Source organism: Haliotis asinina, chromosome 5, assembly GCF_037392515.1.
Source record: "Haliotis asinina isolate JCU_RB_2024 chromosome 5, JCU_Hal_asi_v2, whole genome shotgun sequence".
Taxonomy (NCBI): domain Eukaryota; kingdom Metazoa; phylum Mollusca; class Gastropoda; order Lepetellida; family Haliotidae; genus Haliotis; species Haliotis asinina.
The window spans coordinates 28,301,208-28,323,211 of NC_090284.1; the positions used below are offsets into that span (position 1 = coordinate 28,301,208).

The window sequence follows — 22,004 nt, forward strand, 5'->3', positions numbered from 1 at the left end:
AGAATATACAGCACATTGGTACATCTTACAATAATAGGATGTTTAGAGATATATTGTTATAATTGATGTATAATGGCATTTAGTGCTGGACAGTAAAAGTATAGTGTAGGGACCATCACTGACAGATGATGTGTGAAATTGGTGCATTCTTTTACATCTTTCAATGTCGTAACAACGTCCTGTGTCAATGGCAACCAGTGGTTTGATGTTCAAAACTATATAGTTAACCAGAGTTTATAGTAATATGGTAATAGTAACAAATAAGGTTTAAAAAACAACTGATACGACTCTTTTGACACTTGATAACATAGGAAAATTAAAATCAGCATTTGAAGAATATAAATTGTGTATAACTTTATACAAATGGTATTCAATTTGCCCTTACACCGTAGCAGTTTAGTCCAGTTTGTATATATGTCTCATGTTTACGGATATACCCATGGTGTATGTACCTAATGTACCGTAAATCATAACATCTGATTGCAATATCTAGTTTAACTATTATTAATATTAATATATTTATTAACCACTGACTGCTCTTTTCGATCATCATTATATGGCATGCCTTCAGCAAGTACCAATGACGGCCTCAATATCTTTAATAATCTGTTATTCCTGTATCTATCGATACTCGTTATTGAAAACAATAAATTCTCTTAAACGAACAGTGTCTTCTGCGTTAAGGAACTCATTAATGAACCATGTCTCCTGTGTGCATTCTTCTGCAACCGAATGGGCCGTTCCCACTTTCACTGTAGGGATGTGGACGCACCACCTACTTGCACTGAAACATTAATTAATGTGTCTCACAAATGGGAGTTCTCACAAATGACACCAAACATTAAGTGCCCGGAATGTATTTATGGCTAGCACACATAGAAGATACATAGGACAGCCTACATCCAACTGGGATTATAGGTTTATTTCTGTCTAAATTCCGTGCCTAGTACTTGAAGATACCATCCTCTAGAAAGTTTATCAAGAGACTGCCAATTAATTTACAGTCTATTTTGAGGTAGAGATGAACGGAACAGTTACATGATCAAATGTGCGCCAGCCTAATTTTTTTTAAATCCATGTTTGAAAGCACCTGTGACCCTGACTAGATCACTAGGAAATCACAAGTGAGAGTTATTCTTATGGCCAAGCCTGCATGTTATTCCTTTTAGTGGGGATAGTTATGAACCCAGTAGCTTGTCTGACGTAAGACTTCAAATGCTGAATTAATGTTTCTAAATCACATTTGGGGGGACTACAGCTGTGAGAAAAGCTGACGCGATCAAACAGCAGCCATTTTAGATCATGTCTGGCCCTCTGAGAATATATGGAAATAGCCTCCAGATCGAATAAACCCATCTCTACATCCATCATAGGATAATATGCTCTCATGGTCTCACCCATGGGAGGTTGGGGCTAGCTTTGTCTTATGCAATCAAGGTAACACAGCCAGTGATGTCAGTAGTTATTTACAAGAAGAGTGATAATCTTGTGTTGGACGCAGAGAATCGTAAGCATCACATTACCTCTCTGTTGAAATAAACATATGTCAATTTCTCTTCAACACACACCGGAATCATCGAATCAGGAATATGACTGCATGCCAAGGAAAACAAATAATCGACTTCTATCAGAAAACAAATCCACATCTTCCTTCAGCCCATACCACAGTCTCCCTCCTGTTCTCATTTCACAACAGACAATGCCACAGTCTCTTTTCTGTCCTCATTCCACGTCAGATCATGTCACAGTCTCCAGTCTGTCTTCATTTAACATCAGACCATGTCACAGTCTCCCTTCTGTCCTCATTTAACATCAGACCATGTCACAGTCATCCTTCTGTCCTCATTTAACATCAGACCATATCACATTCTCCCTTCTGTCCTCATTTAACATCAGACCATGCCACAGGCTCCTCATCTCCTCATTCCACGTCAGATCATGTCACAGACTCCCCTCTTCCCTCCTTCCAGGTCAGATCATATCACAATCTCCCTCCTCTCCCCATTCCACAACAAACCGTGTCACATTCTTCCCCGTCCTCATTTAACATCAGACTATGTCACAGTCTCCCTTCTGTCCTCATTTAACATCAGATCATGTCACAATCTCCCTCCTCTCCCCCATTCAACAACAAACCGTGTCACGGTCTCCCCCGCCCTCATTTAACATCAGACCGTGTCACAGTCTCCCTTCTGTCCTCATCCCACAACACACCATGTCAGAGTCTCCCTCTTCTCCTCATCCCACAACAGACCATGTCACAGTCTCTCACCTGTTCTCTTCACGTCACAGCCCATTCTCACCCCTGCATCATACTCATATCACCACAGTCCAGGCTACAATCCCCCTTCTGTCCTCCTTCTAACCTGATTTTATCGAGGTGAAGAACTGCACAAGAAAAGGCACATGGAATGTTTTAAAGCATACAGTGCAAACATTACCTGTTGGATGCCATAACATTTATATCCGGCATCTCGATACATCTACACACCACTTTGCCCACAGAATCTTTGGCCTCAAGGAACAATGCTCATAAGGAAATTTGGCCATAAGGAACTATGCCCACAGGAACTTTGCCCACAAGGAACTTTTAACACACATACACACACACACACATACACACACACACAGAGGAACCTTGTCCACGGGAACTTTGCCCTCAAGGAACTTTGCTCAGAAGCAACTTTGCCCGCGGGAACTTCGCCACAAGGAATTTGGCCCACAGGGAACAATGTCCACAGTAACTTTACCCACAAGGAACCTTGCCCACAAAAACTTTGCCCACATGGAACTTTACCCAAAAGCAGCTTTGCCCACAGGAACTTTGCCACAAGGTACCTTGCCCACGGGGACTTTCAACACAATGAATCATGACCAAAGTAACTTTGCCCACAAGGAACTTTGCTCGGAAGCAACTTTGCCACAAGGAATATTGTCCACAAGGAATCTTGCCCACAAACAACTTTGCCCACAGGGATTTTGGACTCAAACAACTATTCCCACAGGAACTTTTCCCACCTCAATTTTACAGAGGTGGGATTGTGACTACGATATTGTCTGCTGTTTGCACTTGGGTTTCATCAATGCTGTAGCTATGTTCACATTTACTTATCACATTTTGAACAGAAACGCCCATGATTAATGAACCCTAACACGTCAGCCGTCTTTTTGGATAACATTTCTAATGAAATCAAAACCTTTTCAGTATACATAAATCCAGCATAGCACAGTTTTACCCCGCTGTTATTTTTTTGTATGTTCCATCTTGTAATGCTATTTAAATCTGTAAACACAGCAGTTAGTGCTAATGAAATCAACCTACACTTTATCCAGCTTTGATGACGTGCAGAAACTAGATATCCTGAGCAGAGTATTCAGGTGGGTGAGTAGTAAACAGAATAAAAATTGTAATTAGAAAAAGAAATACAAAGCAGCAGAGACTTTTGATGTTTCATCTCCGATGAAACTATATGTATACATCCTGAGCAGTGTGAGTATAAAGGTGGGTGAGTAGTTAGGTGAGCAGGTAGACAAAATATATATAATTGTCAACAAAGGCCCTCCCCTGTAACAATTGTGATAAACAAAGTGGGCAAAGTTATTGGATTCCTGTGAAGCTGATTGACTTGTTGTGTTGCGTATCAAATCTCATCAAACATGTTGTCGTTACAATGAAATTATCTATTAAGGGGTGGGGGGGATGTGTTCTGTGTACCATATACAATCTTCAAGTAATCCAAGGCTTTTGTTAAATAAGGAGGATGATCTTTACCGACTCATTTGTACAACTTCACGCTTTGATCATTGTGAAATGTGGATTATAATTGTTATTTCACCATGTTGTCTTCGCGTCTGTTTAAGACTTAATTGGATGACTGGAGGAACAATTAAAAAAGTGACAGCATTACTGACATGTACACATTGATTGGCAGGTGGAGACATCTAGCTGCCACTGAGAGCAGCCTGTTCATGTCACTTCCTGTTGAAAAGTAATCAACAGGAGATATGTATCACTGGCAATCCCATACATGTCTGGCTACACACCCACTGGTCACCCCCATCTATTTCAGATCAGATGAACACACACACAACGACATTCACAATGAAACAACACTCAAACTCTCAGCCGAAAACTGAAAACCTACATGTACAAGATAAGTTAACTATTTTGTCACTTCAGTTGAAGTCAAATAATTATTATTAGTGTCAGTATTATTACAGCAGATTTCTAGTAAAGTTTTAAGTCGGTATGTTACAGCTCATTTGCTTCCATTCTCGATTCACCGCGAAGATGGACTAAAATGTGTCGATAAAAACTTCTGTCACTAATTCGAAGGGAACCATACCTTTAATTGAAATGTATTTGCAAGTAATAGTGAGAGTGTTATGACTTAGGAAAATGGTTACGGTGTATCTGAGGTGTGTGAAAAATATGACAAATCTGTTCTAATCCGCCACTGAAGTACTACACGTCGTTGTTTGACTGTTCCTAGTTATTGCTTCAAAACATCTTTCACATACACCTTTCATTCTTATGAAGGGAATATACTATCAGGTGAAATGTGTTTACAACTAATAGTGATAGTTTCATAATCTAAAACAACATGTTAGGGTGTATTTGAGGTGTGTGAAAAATATGACATATCGCTGATTTGATCTGACCCGCCATTGAAATACTAGAGTGCGTTGTTTTAGTGTTTCTACTTATTGTTCTAAAACTTCTTTCACATTCACCTTTAATTTTTATGAGGGGAATTGTTCTTGTTGATCTTATTATTTGACAAAACTGGAAAAGTGTCGCTTTGTGACAACTCTTTGTGTTTTTAACTTTCTGTTTTTGAGAGGTGTGTGACAGGTGCAGACTGATGTTAACACGTGTTCTAGCGATACTTTTGCGTTCTGTAGCATGTTTTGGGAGGAATGGCCGTGGTGTATCATTTATTCTATCATTCATTCACACATGCACTTCTTCTTTTATTCTTTTTCTTTATTTCTTTCATTCATTCAGATACAATTCTTCCTCTAAATGCTTGCTATAATTCATTCATTCATTGTAAAATTCCGACTGATACAATAAACTGGCTGAAGTTCTTTTAAGCACAGCTGAAGTTGCGCTGGGAACGAGCCAAGTCACTGTGTGCGTTGGAGCATGACAAGGCACATCATTTGTACTAATTTGTACTAATCAGCAAGCGATCGCTGTTATAGATTATCCCTGATGCAACCGTATACAGTGTATACAGTGTATATAGTCTCCGTGATACAGCTAACTGAAAATGGTTCCTCATGTGACGTCACTGCAGGGCTCTGGCGGCTGAGTTACGTAACCTATCTGTGGTTTCGCTGGCGGGCGAGAATGAAGCAGACGGCTTGTGGCAAATTTTAATCGCTCGGTATGAATTAACCACAAGTTGTCTTTTTTAAAAATGAGTTTGGTGTTCCGTCCAAGACTAACCACAAGTCTTTCATACGTAATGGTTAAAAGAGTACCAAAAAATGAGTTTATTCGTTACTTAAGATGTTAAGATTATAGTTGCCTTTCGTTTTTTCAGTGATGAGACATGAACATCGTATATATCATCCGACCATAGTGAACATGGTAATAAATCATGTTTATGTCATATTTAAACTCGTTCAGCTGTTGGTTAATAAATCAAGTGAGCAAGAGCTCGCTGAATGTCGATGGTTGGCAGAATAATTGTGTCATGCACTAGCTTTCCACCACCACCACAGTCTTGCCTCATTTAGTCGGCAAACTACAACCAATGTGCATTATCAGTAAAACGGATCCACTTATAACGGTGCAATCTGTACTTGACCACACCCTCTTCCTGCAGACCCGATCAGGCGTGTCGTCATAGCATGGTGCACGGCGATATTGAAGGCTAGGGCCGTCGTTGCAGTGGGCAGCCATGGTTATAACTCTGGATCAGTCAGCTGAGACTTCTGTTCTCAATTATGAAATGGGATAAATTCCCTAGAGAAATTAAGTACACCACGTATTCCTTCCATTCAAGTGTACACCTAACGCCCATCAAAATATTTTCAACTGCTTGCGTGGTCGGATGCTAAATGTACGTGCAGTATCTCCGAGTTGCATCTGTAGAGGAATCAGTGCACCCACACATCTCACATATAGACATGTCGGGTGTTGCCAGTCACTTTATAGTGTCCCTCTATCAGTAGTGTAACAATCACTCTATAGTGTTTTCCTCCATCAGGACTGTAACAGTCTCTCTATATAGTGTTCCACTATCCAGGGTTGTAACAATCACTTTACATGGTGTTCCTCTATCATGGCTTTAAACAATCACTGGCGACAATGCTTGTCTTAAGAGGCGACTAACGGCATCGGGTGGTCAGGCTTGCTGACTTGGTTGACACATGTCATAGGTTCCCAATTGCGCAGATCGATGCTCATGCTATTGATCACTGGATTGTCTGGTCCAGACTCGATTATTTACAGACCGCCACCATATAGCTGTGATATTGCTGAGTGCAAGGTAAAACTAAATTCATTCACTCACTCACTCTATATAGAGTTCCACTATCAGGACTTCACCAATCACTCTATTTAGTCTTCCACTAACAGGAATGTAACAATCACCCTATATAGTGTTACTCTATCAGGACTGTAACAATCACTCTATATTATTCCCCTATCATGACTATAACAATAACTCTATATAGTGTTCCCCTTTCAGGACTGTAACAATAAGTGTATAAAGTGTTACTTTATCAGGGCTGTAACAATCACTCTATATAGTATTCCTCTATCAGTACTGTAACAATCACTATTAGAGTAATAGCTAGTCTCTGAAATGAACACAGTTTACGTTCATAGTGAACAAAATAATATAATGCGATGGAGCCCTGAGACTTTCTTCTATGGAAATCTAGACTTGCCACATTTTCTAGACTTGCGTGGGCTTTCTTGGATATATATACTTCAGGGTCTGTACGGCAGACTACTCTCCTATCAGAATTGTAATAATCACTCTATATAGTGTTCCTCTATCAGTACTGTAACAATCGTACTTTCTAGTGTTCCTCTATCCGGACAGTAACAATGATTCTGCATGGTGTTCCTCTATCCGGACAGTAACAATGATTCTGCATGGTGTTCCTCTATCCGGACAGTAACAATGATTCTGCATGGTGTTCCTCTATCCGGACAGTAACAATGATTCTGCATGGTGTTCCGCTATCAGGACTGTAACACTCACTATATATTATTCCTGTATCAGGACTGTAGCAATCACTGTATTCTGATACCACTTCTAGTACTTATTCTCCTTCGTTACAGTAACTATCACTATGTTCTGACACGACTTTCAGTGCTGATGATCTGTCGTGAATGTAACAATCATTATGTACCGATACCACTTCTAGTATTGATGCTGTATCGTCACTAGGACAATCATTGTATTCTGATACCACTTATAGTACTCATGCTCTTTCCTGAATATAGCAATCGTTGTATTCTGATACCACTTCTAGTACTGATACTGTATCGTGAATATAACAATCATTTTAATCTGATACCACTTCTAGTACTCATGCTCTTTCCTGAATATAACAATCATTGTATTGTGATACCACTTCTAGTACTGATACTGTATCGTGAATATAACAATCATTGTAATCTGATACCACTTCTAGTACTGATACTCTATCGTGAATATAACATTGTAATATAATACCACTTCTAGTACTGATACTCTATCGTGTATATAGCAATCATTGTATTCTGATACCACTTCTAGTACTGATACTCTATCGTGAATATAACAATCATTGTACTTTGATACCGGCCACTTCTTATACTGATGCTCTATCGTGAATATAACAATCATTGTAATCTGATACCACTTCTAGTACTCATGCTCTTTCGTGAATATGACAATCATTGTAATCTGATACCACTTCTAGTACTGATACTCTATCGTGAATATAACAATCACTGTAATCTGATACCACTTTTAGTACTGATGCTCTATCGTGAATATAACAATCATTGTAATCTGATACCACTTCTAGTACTGATACTCTATCGTGAATATAACAATCATTGTAATATATAATACCACTTCTAGTACTGATACTCTATCGTGTATATAACAATCATTGTATTCTGATACCACTTCTAGTACTGATACTCTATCGTGAATATAACAATCATTGTACTTTGATACCGGCCACTTCTTATACTGATGCTCTATCGTGAATATAACAATCATTGTAATCTGATACCACTTCTAGTACTCATGCTCTTTCGTGAATATGACAATCATTGTATTCTGATACCACTTCTAGTACTAATACTCTATCGTGAATATAACAACCATTATATTCCGATACCACTTCTAGTAGTAATGCTGTATCGCGACTATAATAATCACTGTATTCTGATACCCATGATATAAACGGTACCTATATCGGATTCTTGTGATGAGTGCAACAGTGACAGACTGGGTTGCTTGCTGTTGGACACTCGAACAGGGAAACGTTGACAGATAGCACAAGAGAAACGGACACAATACTTTCTTATATGTTGTAGACATTGTCATACAGGTACATTATATGGGATGTATCTGACCTGTTGTACATAAGTCACATCTTCAGGTGCAAGGTAATACCACATAATTCCCACCACCACAAAGTGAGCCGTGTCACCAAAGACGTACTATCCCTGCTGTGCCGCACCTCGCGACCTCCAGGTGAGTGACGGAGTCGCTCTGTGTGGAGGCAGTATAGGATGCTGTAGAGATGATCGGTCAAGCATACCGTGTGATAAGCCTCACTTTATTGACAGATTCCGTCTATATCGGCTTCAGCTGAGTGAATACGACTGAGTGAACAGCGCCACCCCAGTGGAAGGAGCGCGGCCACACGAGACAGGTAAGTACATATCAGTGTTCTACACACTCCATGTCAGCATCAAATGTTCCTGTCAATGTTTATATACCTCACGTCCTACCGTGGATGATAGACATATTGCGTACCACAAACATGACTGAATATGTAAAAGTTTGGACAACCAAAGGCTTATATGTTGATGTTATAGTGGGGATACATTACCGACGATCCACCTCATCATTATTTTACTGATCGACATCCGCTATTGTTGCTTATCGAAGCCTTAATGATGTAGATATAGCATTGAATCTGACCTTCTATAACACTCTCAGTATCACTGCTACACCAATAAACATAGATAATACACGTGTATGGTGTGTCACCTCCATGGACAGTTTGACATTCACATTACCGTGATGTTGTAGATGTGCGTGTATAGTGATGAGAATATGGCTGTGTGATGTGTGGTGATGAGAATATGGCTGTGTGATGTGTGTGGTGATGAGAATATGGTTGTGTGATATGTGTGGTGATGAGAATATGGTTGTGTGATATGTGTGGTGATGAGAATATTGTTGTGTGATGTGTGTGGTGATGAGAATATGGTTGTGTGATATGTGTGGTGATGAGAATATTGTTCTGTGAAGTGTGTGGTGATGAGAATATTGACGTGTGATATGTGTGGTGATGAGAATATTGTTCTGTGATGTGTGGTGATGAGAATATTTTTGTGTGATGTGTGTGGTGATGAGAATACTGTTCTGTGATGTGTGTGGTAATGAGAATATTGACGTGTGATATGTGTGGTGATGAGAATATTGTTGTGTGATGTGTGTGGTGATGAGAATATGGTTGTGTGATGTGTGTGGTGATGAGAATATTGTTCTGTGATGTGTGTGGTGATGAGAATATTGACGTGTGATATGTGTGGTGATGAGAATATTGTTCTGTGATGTGTGGTGATGAGAATATTGTTGTGTGATGTGTGTGGTGATGAGAATATTGTTCTGTGATGTGTGGTGATGAGAATATTTTTGTGTGATGTGTGTGGTGATGAGAATACTGTTCTGTGATGTGTGTGGTAATGAGAATATTGACGTGTGATATGTGTGGTGATGAGAATATTGTTGTGTGATGTGTGTGGTGATGAGAATATGGTTGTGTGATGTGTGTGGTGATGAGAATATTGTTCTGTGATGTGTGTGGTGATGAGAATATTGACGTGTGATATGTGTGGTGATGAGAATATTGTTCTGTGATGTGTGGTGATGAGAATATTGTTGTGTGATGTGTGTGGTGATGAGAATACTGTTCTGTGATGTGTGTGGTAATGAGAATATTGACGTGTGATATGTGTGGTGATGAGAATATTGTTGTGTGATGTGTGTGGTGATGAGAATATTGTTGTGTGATGTGTGTGGTGATGAGAATATTGTTCTGTGATGTGTGGTGATGAGAATATTGTTGTGTGGTGTGTGTGGTGATGGGAATATTGCTGTGTGATGTGTGTGGTAATGAGAATATTGACGTGTGATATGTGTGGTGATGAGAATATTGTTGCGTGATGTGTGTGGTGATGAGAATATTTATGTGTGATTTGCGTAGTGATGAGAATATTGTTGTGTGAAAGGTGACATGAAGGGAATATGGTTATGTGATATTGTAGTGATAGGAATATTGTTGTGTGATTTGTGTAGTGATGGGAACAACGTTGTAAGCTGTTCTACTGAAAGGAATAATGTTGTGTGGTTTGTGTAGTGAAGAGAATATTGTGTGATATGTGCAGTGATGAGAATATTGTAATGTGATGTGTGTACTGATGTGAATATTGTAATATGTATGTGATATTGTAGTGATGGGGATATTGTTGTGTGATATGCGTAGTGAAGAAAATATTGTTGTGTGATATGTGTGTGATATTGTAGTGATGGGGATATTGTTGTGTGATATGTGTGGTGAAGAATATATTGTTGTGTGATATGTATGTGAAATTGTAGTGATGGGGATATTGCTGTGTGATATGTGTGTGATATTGTAGTGATGGGGATATTGTTGTGTGATATGCGTAGTGAAGAAAATATTGTTGTGTGATATGTGTGTGATATTGTAGTGATGGGGATATTGTTGTGTGATATGTGTGGTGAAGAATATATTGTTGTGTGATATGTATGTGAAATTGTAGTGATGGGGATATTGCTGTGTGATATGTGTGTGATATTGTAGTGATGGGGATATTGTTGTGTGATATGTGTAGTGAAGAAAATATTGTTGTGTGATATGTGTGTGATATTGTAGGAATTGAGATATTGGTATGTGATATTTGTTGTGATGGGGACGCTGTTAGGTCATATGTATAGTGAAGGGAATATTCTAGTGTGATGTGTGTAATGATGGGAATATTGGTGTGTTGTATCACCGAGCCTGTATAGAGGGGAGAAAAAACTCCCCGAAAAGCCGCTGAACCTATGTCTGGGGTCGTTACGTAACCAATATGGTGGCACCGTAGTATTTACGATTGAGTCCAGTTTATTTTCAACAGCTGATTAGGTTCACTGAGTGTTGTAACAACTGAAATCCTACATTTAGAAGATAGGTAAACTATTTTGTCACTTCAGTTTAAGTCAAATAATTGGTATTAGTGTCCGTATTAGGACAGTAGATTTGTAGTAAAGTTTCAAGTCAGTATATTATAGCTCACTGGCTATTCTCGATTCGAAGATAGACTAAATTGTGCCGATAAAAACATCTTTCACACATTCGTTTAATTTTTAGAAGGAAAACATACCTTTACTTGAAATGCATTTGCAAGTAATAGTGGCAGTTTTATGAATTAAAAATTGTTAGGGTGTAATTGAGATGTGTGAAAAATATGACATTTCGTCGATCTGCCATTGAAATGCTACACGCCATTGTTTAAGTGTTTCTACTAGTAGTTATTTCTCCAAAAACATCTTCTGTGTACCGGTAGTGAAAATTGCTTTGTACTATATGTTTTTTGACGGGATTATTGTTGTGAGGCACGTGTAGGAATATTATTGTGTGATATGTGTAGTACTGGTAATATTGTTATAGGAACGTGTAGTGATATGTGATGTGTGGTGTATCTAGTGATGAGGATATTGTTGTGTGACATGTGTAGTGATGGGTATATTGTGTGGTGTATCTAGTGATGAGGATATTGTTGTGTGACATGTGTAGTGATGGGTATATTGTGTGGTGTATCTAGTGATGAGGATATTGGTGTGTGACATGTGTAGTGATGGGTATATTGTGTGGTGTATCTAGTGATGAGGATATTGTTGTGTGACATGTGTAGTGATGGGTATATTGTGTGGTGTATCTAGTGATGAGGATATTGTTGTGTGACATGTGTAGTGATGGGTATATTGTGTGATGTGTCTAGTGATGAGGATATTGTTGTGTGACATGTGTAGTGATGGGTATATTGTGTGATGTGTCTAGTGATGAGGATATTGGGGTGTGATAAGTGTAGTGATGGTAATATTGTTGTGAGACATGTTGAAGCATGGGTGGTAGATATGTTTCTGGAGTGTGACAAAATACATGTTTTGGTCTAGGCGTTCACTAGACATGTTCCCAGAGCGTGACAAGGTCCGTGTATTGTTTTGACTGACGTTCACTAGACATGTTCCCGGAGTGTGACAAGGTCCGTGTATTGTTTTGACTGACGTTCACTAGACATGTTCCCGGAGTGTGACAAGGCGCATGTGTTGTTCACTAGACAAGTCCCCAGCTTAGACAAGGCCCGTGTACGTACGGCTATATCACTCTGTTCATTAGTACTTTCCACCAAATAATGTGGAACAGAAGGCCGGCACAGTTGTGCTCCAGTCGCATGTAGCCTTCAGTATACAGTTTCTTCTGCCTTTCTTCTTCTCTATTTGAATCAAAACGACGAGCAATTGATATGTTTATGTCTGCGTGTTACTTTAGTGTTTAACCAGTAAATTACTGGCTTCATTTTGGGATCTTGTCTGGAATTCCAACGACAGAGATCGAACAGGATATTATATGGGCTGCTGTGACGCAGAATGTATAGCTACAACCATTTGCTAGCATGCATAAATTAAAAAAAAATAATGTCCCTTCGTGTTAGAAGCTCCCTCACATTGTTTGTGTCGGAGTTGTGTGGAACTGACCTCCGCCCACATTGGTTGTGTGGGACTTGGGAACTGAACCCCGCACACACACGTTGCGTGGTGGATTTTGGAACTGAACTCAGTTCACATTTTGTGCTTGTTGATTCGGAGCGACAAGGATTTCTCACCATGTACATGCCATAACTATTGTGTAACGGGGGTGAAGTAAGGCAGTGAAATATCAGAGTCCTCTGACAGGCTGGAATCAAGTGGAAGTAATGAAATACCAAACACGAAAATTATCTGTTGATATGTAATTTAGCGGACGTCAGCAATGGTGTTGACAGTATCGACAAACCAGCTGTCGCCGGTGACAGGAGGCGTCTACTGTGACGGTTCTCTGTGATATTTATCATAGAACCCTGGGTGTATCATACAGACATAGTGTGTACTGTGTAACTGTTAGACCATGTCGGTGACTTTAACAACGGAATACTGGACACCAAACAACATGTAATAACATATGCGTTCTATGTAAATGTGTCTATGAAGTGAACACCAATTCACACATAGTTTGAATAAGGGTTGATGTGATAAAACAGACCTTGGAAGGCAGTGGTCTGTAATTGGCATGGACATCAGAACGAAACAATATAGCAACAAGGCGTTAAATGATAACCTTATCCTAGACAGGCGCCAAGATAACCCGCAATACGAAGACATTATATCTTGATGATCCGTCTGACAAGAGACTTGGGGTGTCTTTATAATCCCCCCAGCGGGATGCAGCATGGGCATTGATAATCCGTGTAACGGGCCACGAAGTATCTTGGTGATACGGAAACTGGCTGTGGTTTGACTTGAGCATTCAGCCGGCAGGCGCTATGTGTCTTCATGTCTTCCGCAGGACCCGAGTCATAGTGTATATTTATAATCAGTGGGACAGGGGTCATAATGTGTCTTTATACTTCGGCGGAAGAGGGCCACCTTAAACGAACAGACATAGGTGATTAAGCAACGTGACAATCCGCCCGATGGGAGCTATAGGGCTTTTCTTGGTTGTTTTTTTTTTATTGGCTTTTCTTGGGTTTTTTTTTATTCTAACCTATAGGGACCCCACTGTGTCTTGGTTGAAAGTGAACAAATATATTAATGTAGTATCATGCCCCCAGTATGTAATGTTATCGCTGGTGTTGAGACAGATGTTCTTGTATATTATCACATGCATACTGTTAAGACAAACGGTTGTCTGTGTCCGGCTGTGCTCGGTTTATACCCGGACTGTCGACAAAAACGAAAAATCCGTCCAAATTACCTGTCAACAATCCGAGGAAAGGGAGATGATATTCTATATGAGTGACTTGACGCCCAGTGTGCTTGCAAATTAACAAACCAATTAAAAACTGTGCGATATCAACAGTGCACCACATGTTTACCGCTAAGTAACGGGGGTATATAGCGTTCATTCTGACCGTATATATTTGCACAATATATTTGATATAGAAATATATTATATAAGTGAAAAAGGTGTTAACATTTGAGACTTGTGATGATAAAGTCCATTTCAGTAATCTGAATGTTCAGCCAATATGAAGTAACTCTGATACGTGGTCTGTGTCGTTCAAGTCAGTAAGTCTGTCTTCAAGAAGGTCGGCCTTCAACCAAATACTATGGACAGGTGGCATCTGTACATCTCCAATACGTTTTCTGAGCTCTGCGTCTGTTGACTGTGCACTTGAACCCATTGTGGTAAAGATTCTCACCTCCATTAATGTTGTCAGTCAGTGTAACCCTCACCATAGCATTTGCCAATTTGACAGTGATAACAACATTTTCCTCATCTTTTATATATACCCAAATGATACATGTTTTCAACAGGATTGACTAAGTCACTAAGGAAACCGTGACGGTTTGTTGACCACGATGTGTCGACACTCCGGGGTTTTAGTCCGTCGACGATTAGCAACATCATAATTTTCATTTGTCGACAGATCGGGCTGACACCCTGTGCACGCTGACGTGACGACGGCTAATACATACTGCCACCTGGTCATCTAATTACGGCTAATGTCCCCGCTGTATGTTCGTGCCTAACATGCATCTGTTACGTGGACAAGACACTTAAACTAGACTTGCACGGAAGGACAATTAGAGTTGAATCTATATATGTGCATTGCATGTGTAAAAGGTTTGAGGAAGTGAGACAAATTGGGAGGAATATAATTTATTAGGACGACACTGATTACCCTGATTACGCTGGCTGATGTTTAAGTCGATGCAACGTTGAACGTGTTGTCCGGCACTAGACTGTCAGGCCCACAAGACACCTACAACTAGGGCGCCACAATCACATGCAACACAATGACTATAGGTCAAGTTGTTGACATTGTTCATTTGTTTACTTCTTCTGAATGTTCCAACTAAACCAGCTGCCTGTTGCACCACGCGGCCTTTTGCTCGTTGTTGTGTCATTACTGAAGAATATGACAAAAATAACAGTACCCTATGAACTTGATATTTTGGTGTCTTCCACAGAACCGGAAATATGATAACGTGGTGATAAATTTTGTATAACAGCGGAAAGTCTATTGAGGTTTATGAAATGCATTATGTATGCCATGGACTTACTGACACCTGTCAAACCCACATTTCGGACTTGTTTTATGTCCGGATCAACGTGTCGGTTGTCGCTGTGTGAGTTTAAGAATTAAGAAATGAAAGCTGCATCCGTTTCATCAAGACTGACAGCTTCATCTGATTAAGCCCTTCACCATATGTGCATTACTTACAAGTTGAATATTTACGAGAGGATCACTAGAGGGACTGTCCACCGTAGTGTAATTACCTCACTACTGGTCAGTGTGCCTGCCAGTCGTAAGAGAAAACACGTTCACATGAGCTGTTTAGCTTGAAGTACAGTCAGCTTATGTCCAAGTATCTGCACCTTAGGAATGTGTTACTGGGGCTGACTCAACAAGTCCAGTCACGGAGGAAGGTCTGATCATGCTTAACTTTCATCTCTTTCATATACACGAACAAAATATATAACTTGGCGCTTGTTGAATTCCACAATGTATGTCATGCGGACATTGTTGTGAACGTAATGTGTATCTTACTGTCATAGTAGGTAACAATACAGTGGATGACGGCATAATTTTATTAGGCAGATAATGCATGATGTTGCGTGACATCAATACCGATATACGCTAAATGCCCGTCAGCACTAAAGTATCTGGCGCTGTACGCTGTACGCTGTACGCTTCAACGCTGTACGCTGTACGCTTCAACGCTGTACGCTGTACGCTGTACGTTCAGTACAATGTAGCTGCATTGATTGCAGAAGGGCCCTTGTCAAGTGCTGGTCCCGATTCTGAGGACCGTTGTATGACCGTAGTGCTATGCGTATATATCAAAGCATCGGAGTTACGATCACAATAGCGCTAAGAATTACATGTAGTTTGTAAAATTGGGCCCTGTGTGGCAGTAACAGCAGTCACTTGGACCACCTTCTGCACCTTCAGTCCAAATCGGCCAGTCACACGGGCCCATCAGTTGCGTGATGTTACCCTATTCTGTGCCACACCCGGGTCCTGCCGCTCGTCACTCAGGTCAATCCTGTTCCATTGCCTGTGGCAGAAACTGGAATGTCTGTTGACACATCGTGAACGTTGAGCACGATGAGACTGCGTCAGTTGTGTGTTGTCGAATACTTGCGGTGTGCGGTCCATTCCTGAAGTTTGTATAGACTAACGTTTAGTCTCTGAAAATATATAGAATTTGATTGTAACAAATAGTCCCATGCAGATTGAAAAGGAGCCCTAGCGAGATATCTAGGCACATCTAATGTTGTTCTACTTACTCTAACTAAATGTAGACAAACCTATGATCTAGTTATTCCAAATACATACTAGTGTTTATATACACAGGGTACTTGTGTCTGGAGGCATGCGGAAGTTAATCTATGTTGCACCTATGCTAACGACTAGTGGCTGGTCATCTACATATTGCACTTATGTTATGAGACATGTTGATGGTGATCTACATATTGCACTTATGATAAGAGACATGTTGATGGTGATCTACATATTGCACTTATGATAAGAGACATGTTGATGGTGATCTACATATTGCACTTATGATAAGAGACATATTGATGGTGATCTACATATTGCACTTATGATAAGAGACATATTGATGGTGATCTACATATTGCACTTATGATAAGAGACATGTTGATGGTGATCTAAATATTGCTCTTATGATAAGAGACATGTTGATGTCATCTACATATTGCACTTTTAATAAGAGACATATTGATGTGATCTACATATTGCAATTATAATAAGAGACATATTGATGTCATCTACATATTGCACTTATGATAAGAGAAATGTTGATGGTGATCTAAATATTGCTCTTATGATAAGAGACATGTTGATGGTGATCTACATATTGCAATTATAATAAGAGACATATTGATGGTGGTCTACATATTGCACTTATAACAAGAGACATATTGATGGTGATCTACATATTGCACTTTTGATAAGAGACATGTTGATGGTGATCTACATATTGCACTTTTGATAAGAGACATGTTGATGGTGATCTACATATTGCACTTATGATAAGATACATACTGATGGTGGTTTAGTGCCTTCGCCACACTCTGCCATTTGATCACCAAATCTAAATTACTTCTAGTCTTCTTCTAACTGTTCAACTGTTAGCTGACTTTGATGTTGCAGGGCCTAGACATCTAAGGTACGTCGGCATAACGGCCATAAGTGAGAACCATGCCCTGTCTCGCCAACACCTAGCTTGTCATGTTCCGATAATTTCCGGAAGCTAGCGGGATGGCGGACTGTGATATCAATAAATGATTAAGCAGCCTGTGGGTAGTCGTATGACTTGGTAACTGGTTTGAAGGTCACCAGATATATGGAGGTTTTAGGTAACCTGCGTTCGGTTCCTATTAGTTTTTCTGTCGACGTGTTTCCGTGCTGAAGTTTTCACAAGATAACCACAGAGATATGCGTGATGGCATATCCGTGAAACTACACCGACCAAGCACGGCTCTCAGTAGACTTATACATCAGTGAATGTTGCCTTCCTCTATACCGCCCCATACAAACCTCCACTATTGATCACCGCTCTCCCCAACCCCGTATGTACCACTGAACATCCTGTGTTTCTATACACTACTGTCCACCGCTCTCGGCCGCTGTCATACCTCAGGCACACCTCATCACTCTCAACTATCTTCATTACTTTTCACCAAACATATATTTTCTAGCGTATACGTGTATTCAATCAAAAAGTTCATTTGGTTGATTTTATCAGTTGATTTGGTTGTAATTGTCTGTGACCGTTTAGCAAGCACATTATGTGTCCACTGTCAACATTTCTGAAACCTGAAATGTCCTACTTCAAATGCGTAACGGCTGCAAGTTTACTAGAGCATTGCCTCAAATAATGTGAATTCATTAGCGTTGGTGCATGATGCGAGTCCCTCTTGGGACCTACTGTATTGTTGCTGCCCTTTGATACATGATACAGGGTGTGGCTAGTGCCCTCATACTTAAGATAACCACACAGCGATCTCCTGAGTGCTACCACTGATGTGTACAACGGCCGAAGTCTCTGTTTGGGTTTGGGAGCTACGATCTCCTGAGTGCTACCACTGATGTGTACAACGGCCGAAGTCTCTGTTTGCGTTTGTGAGTTACGATCTCCTGAGTGCTACTACTGATGTGTACAACGGCCGAAGTCTGTTTGGGTATGGAAGTCACGATCTTCTGAGTCCTCCATTCCTGATGGCAGGACTGAAACTAGGTATTTATGTTGGAATCGCTTGCTTGTCTGATGAGATGATCCATCACCTGCTCCTTCTGTCTGCAGCTAGAAAACAACGCCTTTGTTTAGTCATCAACAGGTGAATTATCCTCGCTGTCTACACACAATCACCTTCGCCTTTGATCACAACGCATCACATTTATTAATAAATAATTATTTCGCTTCAGTAAATAACCCTTTGATGAAAGAGGCTTGCTAGTACAGTTACCGGTGAATATTGACTATGAGCTGACAGCGGGCGGAAGCTGCAGCAGTGCAATACCTGGCGATGTACGTGAACTCCGTATGAGCACCGTACATTTGTCAAAATAGTCCTGAAGTGAATTATTCTGTTGTACTAGTCTCCTCAAATGGAATTATTCCATGACCGTTTACTAGGATCATGGCACTGGCATTATTTAATGCGAGTGCAACTAAACAAAAGCGGACGCCTGTTTGTTGGACTAACAGCTGGTCGAGACTTATCGGAACGTATACCCTGGAGATATCGAGGATGGTCTCTGAAATGAACATATTTTATTGAAAAAAAAAAACATTCGTAGTTAAAAAAAAAATAATACAATGAAATGGAGTCCTGAGACTTTCTTCATTTTCAGAAGATATGGAAATCTAGACTTGCCACATTTTCTAGACTTGCGTGGGCTTTCTTGGATATATATATACTTCAGGGTCTGTACGACAGACTACCTGTTTGTTTGCTTGCTTTGCTTGCACTGTGTTAACACTGACGCTCTCAGAAGAGACACTGTGTGAACCATGATCCTCAAAGAAGAGACACGGTCTTATCGCTCTCAGAAGACTCTCTCAGAACAGACGTTGTGTTAACCATAACGCTCTCAGAAAAGACACTGTGCTAACCGTAACACTCTCAGACGAGACACTGTGTTAACCGTGACCCTCCCACCCCAGATACCCCCACCCAGGGCAGTTTCTCATGACGGAGCCTCCACTGCTGCCCTGATCCCGTTCTAACCTTGGCTTCCATATGTTTGTTTAACCTGTTTTCTTGCAAGCCATAATAGACCTTTCCCGTCTCAGAAACCAATTATTTTACTCCGAATATCTCGTGCGACATATATTTTATACATTTGCCCTGGTTTCGAAAAGCGTCGTGAGTAAGGAGATAGTGAGTTGGTGGTTGAGACAGTGATGTATGTGCATATCACTTGCAGTGTAATCAATAGTATCCTCAGTGACTGCAACAAGGGACCCTTGCTTCCTGACCACCACAATAATTGAATATAATCGATCTACGATGTACATTTATCTACAACATTATCTGTTGTCAAACATATGTCAATGTAAATGTGTTCTTGATCAAGCGACTACAGTGGCATTGTAGTTTGGCACATGGTATCAAATCAGATGATTAATCATGTATGAGTCAATTGTCACTGATCGACAGCCCACAATGTCAGTCTATATCATAACACGCAGGCGTTCAGAAACACTATGAATGGGTAATGCTCTGTATTACGCATGTGGCATATCACATTGGCTCTCCTCATAAAGGGTCTGTATTAAACAGATCATGTTGGTATCAGTCGGCAGCTAGTCCAAAGTCGTCGTGCTGTCAGCAAAGCTGTCACTCAACTGTACGTACTGCACAGTCGTCAAGTTGCCCTCAAGCTGTCATCTAGCTGTACGTACTGCACAGTCGTCAAGCTGCTCTCAAGCTGTCACCTAGCTGTAAGTAATGCACAGTCGTCTAGATGCCCTCAAGCTGTCACCTAGCTGTAAGTACTGCACAATCGTCAAGTTGTCAGCCAGCTGTAAGTACTACACAGTCGTCAAGCTGTCCTCAAGCTGCCACCCAGCTGTAAGTACTGCTCAGTCGTCAAGCTGTCCTCAGGTTGTCACCCAGCTGTAAATACTGCACCATCGTCAAGCTGTCATCACGCGGTGTCCCAGCTGTAAGTGCTGCACAGTCCTCAAGCTGTGACCCAGACACACTGTGCATTTTCTTTATGTTTACCAACTGAGAGGATTGATAAGAGATTCAGTTGGTTTGTGCTGCTGATTTCTGATTTGCTCAGTATGGGAACGTATTATCCCTGCCGGATCTGTTGGTCTAATAGTTACCACCTTAATGAGAACTCACTGAAGCAAGTATTTTTTCAATATCTACTTGTATATTTTTCTAGTCTTTCTCTAACAATTGCAAACATTTGGCAATGGTCTCCCAAATAAGATCAGCTCTAATGATCACCATCGACAGCATCACTAATTCTCCGGTTATGTTACATAAACACTTGCTTAGGTCTATCAGTACCGTACGTGATAGCTACTTCGTCATTTCACTTTCTGTTTAGTTTTAATGTATACCCAGGCTGCCTCAAGACTACCTGCTACTAGATCATAGTTTCAACAGTTCGACAGTTTTAACATATGTGGTTGCACCAACTCCTTCGTCCGTTCTACTGCAACTAAATGAAAGCCGGGCTATATCACAGCCTGGGGTAGCGCATCCAGGAAATCACTTCATATTCTGATAATGCAGGTGCCGTAACATCTGTTTTCCCTTGAAGGAATGTACGAACATTTTACCTTATGCCTCCATCTGCCGTGGGTCGGGGATTTAACTCAATATCGCCACAACAAAGTAATCAATGTAGATACAAAGATACAATATAATGTAAATAAACCTACATTTGTGGTAGATCCTTCAACCACGTTAATCCGGCATCAGGGGCGGTGGGGTAGCCATGTGGTTAAAGCGTTGGCTCGACACGCCGAACACCCAGGTTCGTATCCCCACATGGGTTCTATGTGTGAAGCCCATTTCTTGTCTTACCCGCCGTGATGTTGCTGGAATATTGCTAAAAGCGGTGTAACACGAAAACTCAGTCTGTCAGTTATCCGGCATCAACTCAGTACCAATCAATCTTACATCTCTGTCATCAATCACAGTTTATCTGGAACAAATGACTGCAGTTGAATTTTGGTAAGAATACTATTCAGATAACGATGAATATTCGATAAGCTGAAAATATCGCTTGTAGAAATACAATGGGCGCATTACGTATATATTGATGCATGTGACATACATAAGACACGGAGGCAACAAACCAGAAAACAAACCGCGTGTAGCGGGACTAGAAGCCGCTATCACGAGGAACTGGTGGCTCAAAGGGACGCAATTCTATTTGTTTGTTGTTTAACGCCGCCCTCAGCAGTGTTCCAGTTCCG

At 40.5% G+C, this 22,004-nt stretch overlaps 2 protein-coding genes across 4 annotated transcripts in view; one reads left to right on the top strand and one right to left on the bottom strand.

Annotated features, from left to right (window-relative positions):
* Nucleotides 1-22,004, bottom strand: part of LOC137283640 (SPRY domain-containing SOCS box protein 3-like) — a 445,038-nt gene that overhangs the window by 395,681 nt on the left and 27,353 nt on the right. The gene's annotated exons all lie outside the window — the stretch shown is intronic.
* LOC137284069 (FMRFamide receptor-like) overlaps nucleotides 1-22,004 on the top strand; it is a 66,910-nt gene that overhangs the window by 36,036 nt on the left and 8,870 nt on the right. For 2 of the 3 annotated variants that reach the window (XM_067815738.1, XM_067815737.1), the window contains exon 2: nucleotides 8,816-8,901. The exons of the other annotated variant lie outside the window; for it this stretch is intronic. The gene's annotated coding sequence lies outside the window, so the exon portion shown is untranslated. The remainder of the gene's footprint in view (nucleotides 1-8,815; nucleotides 8,902-22,004) is intronic. 3 annotated transcript variants of the gene reach the window in all.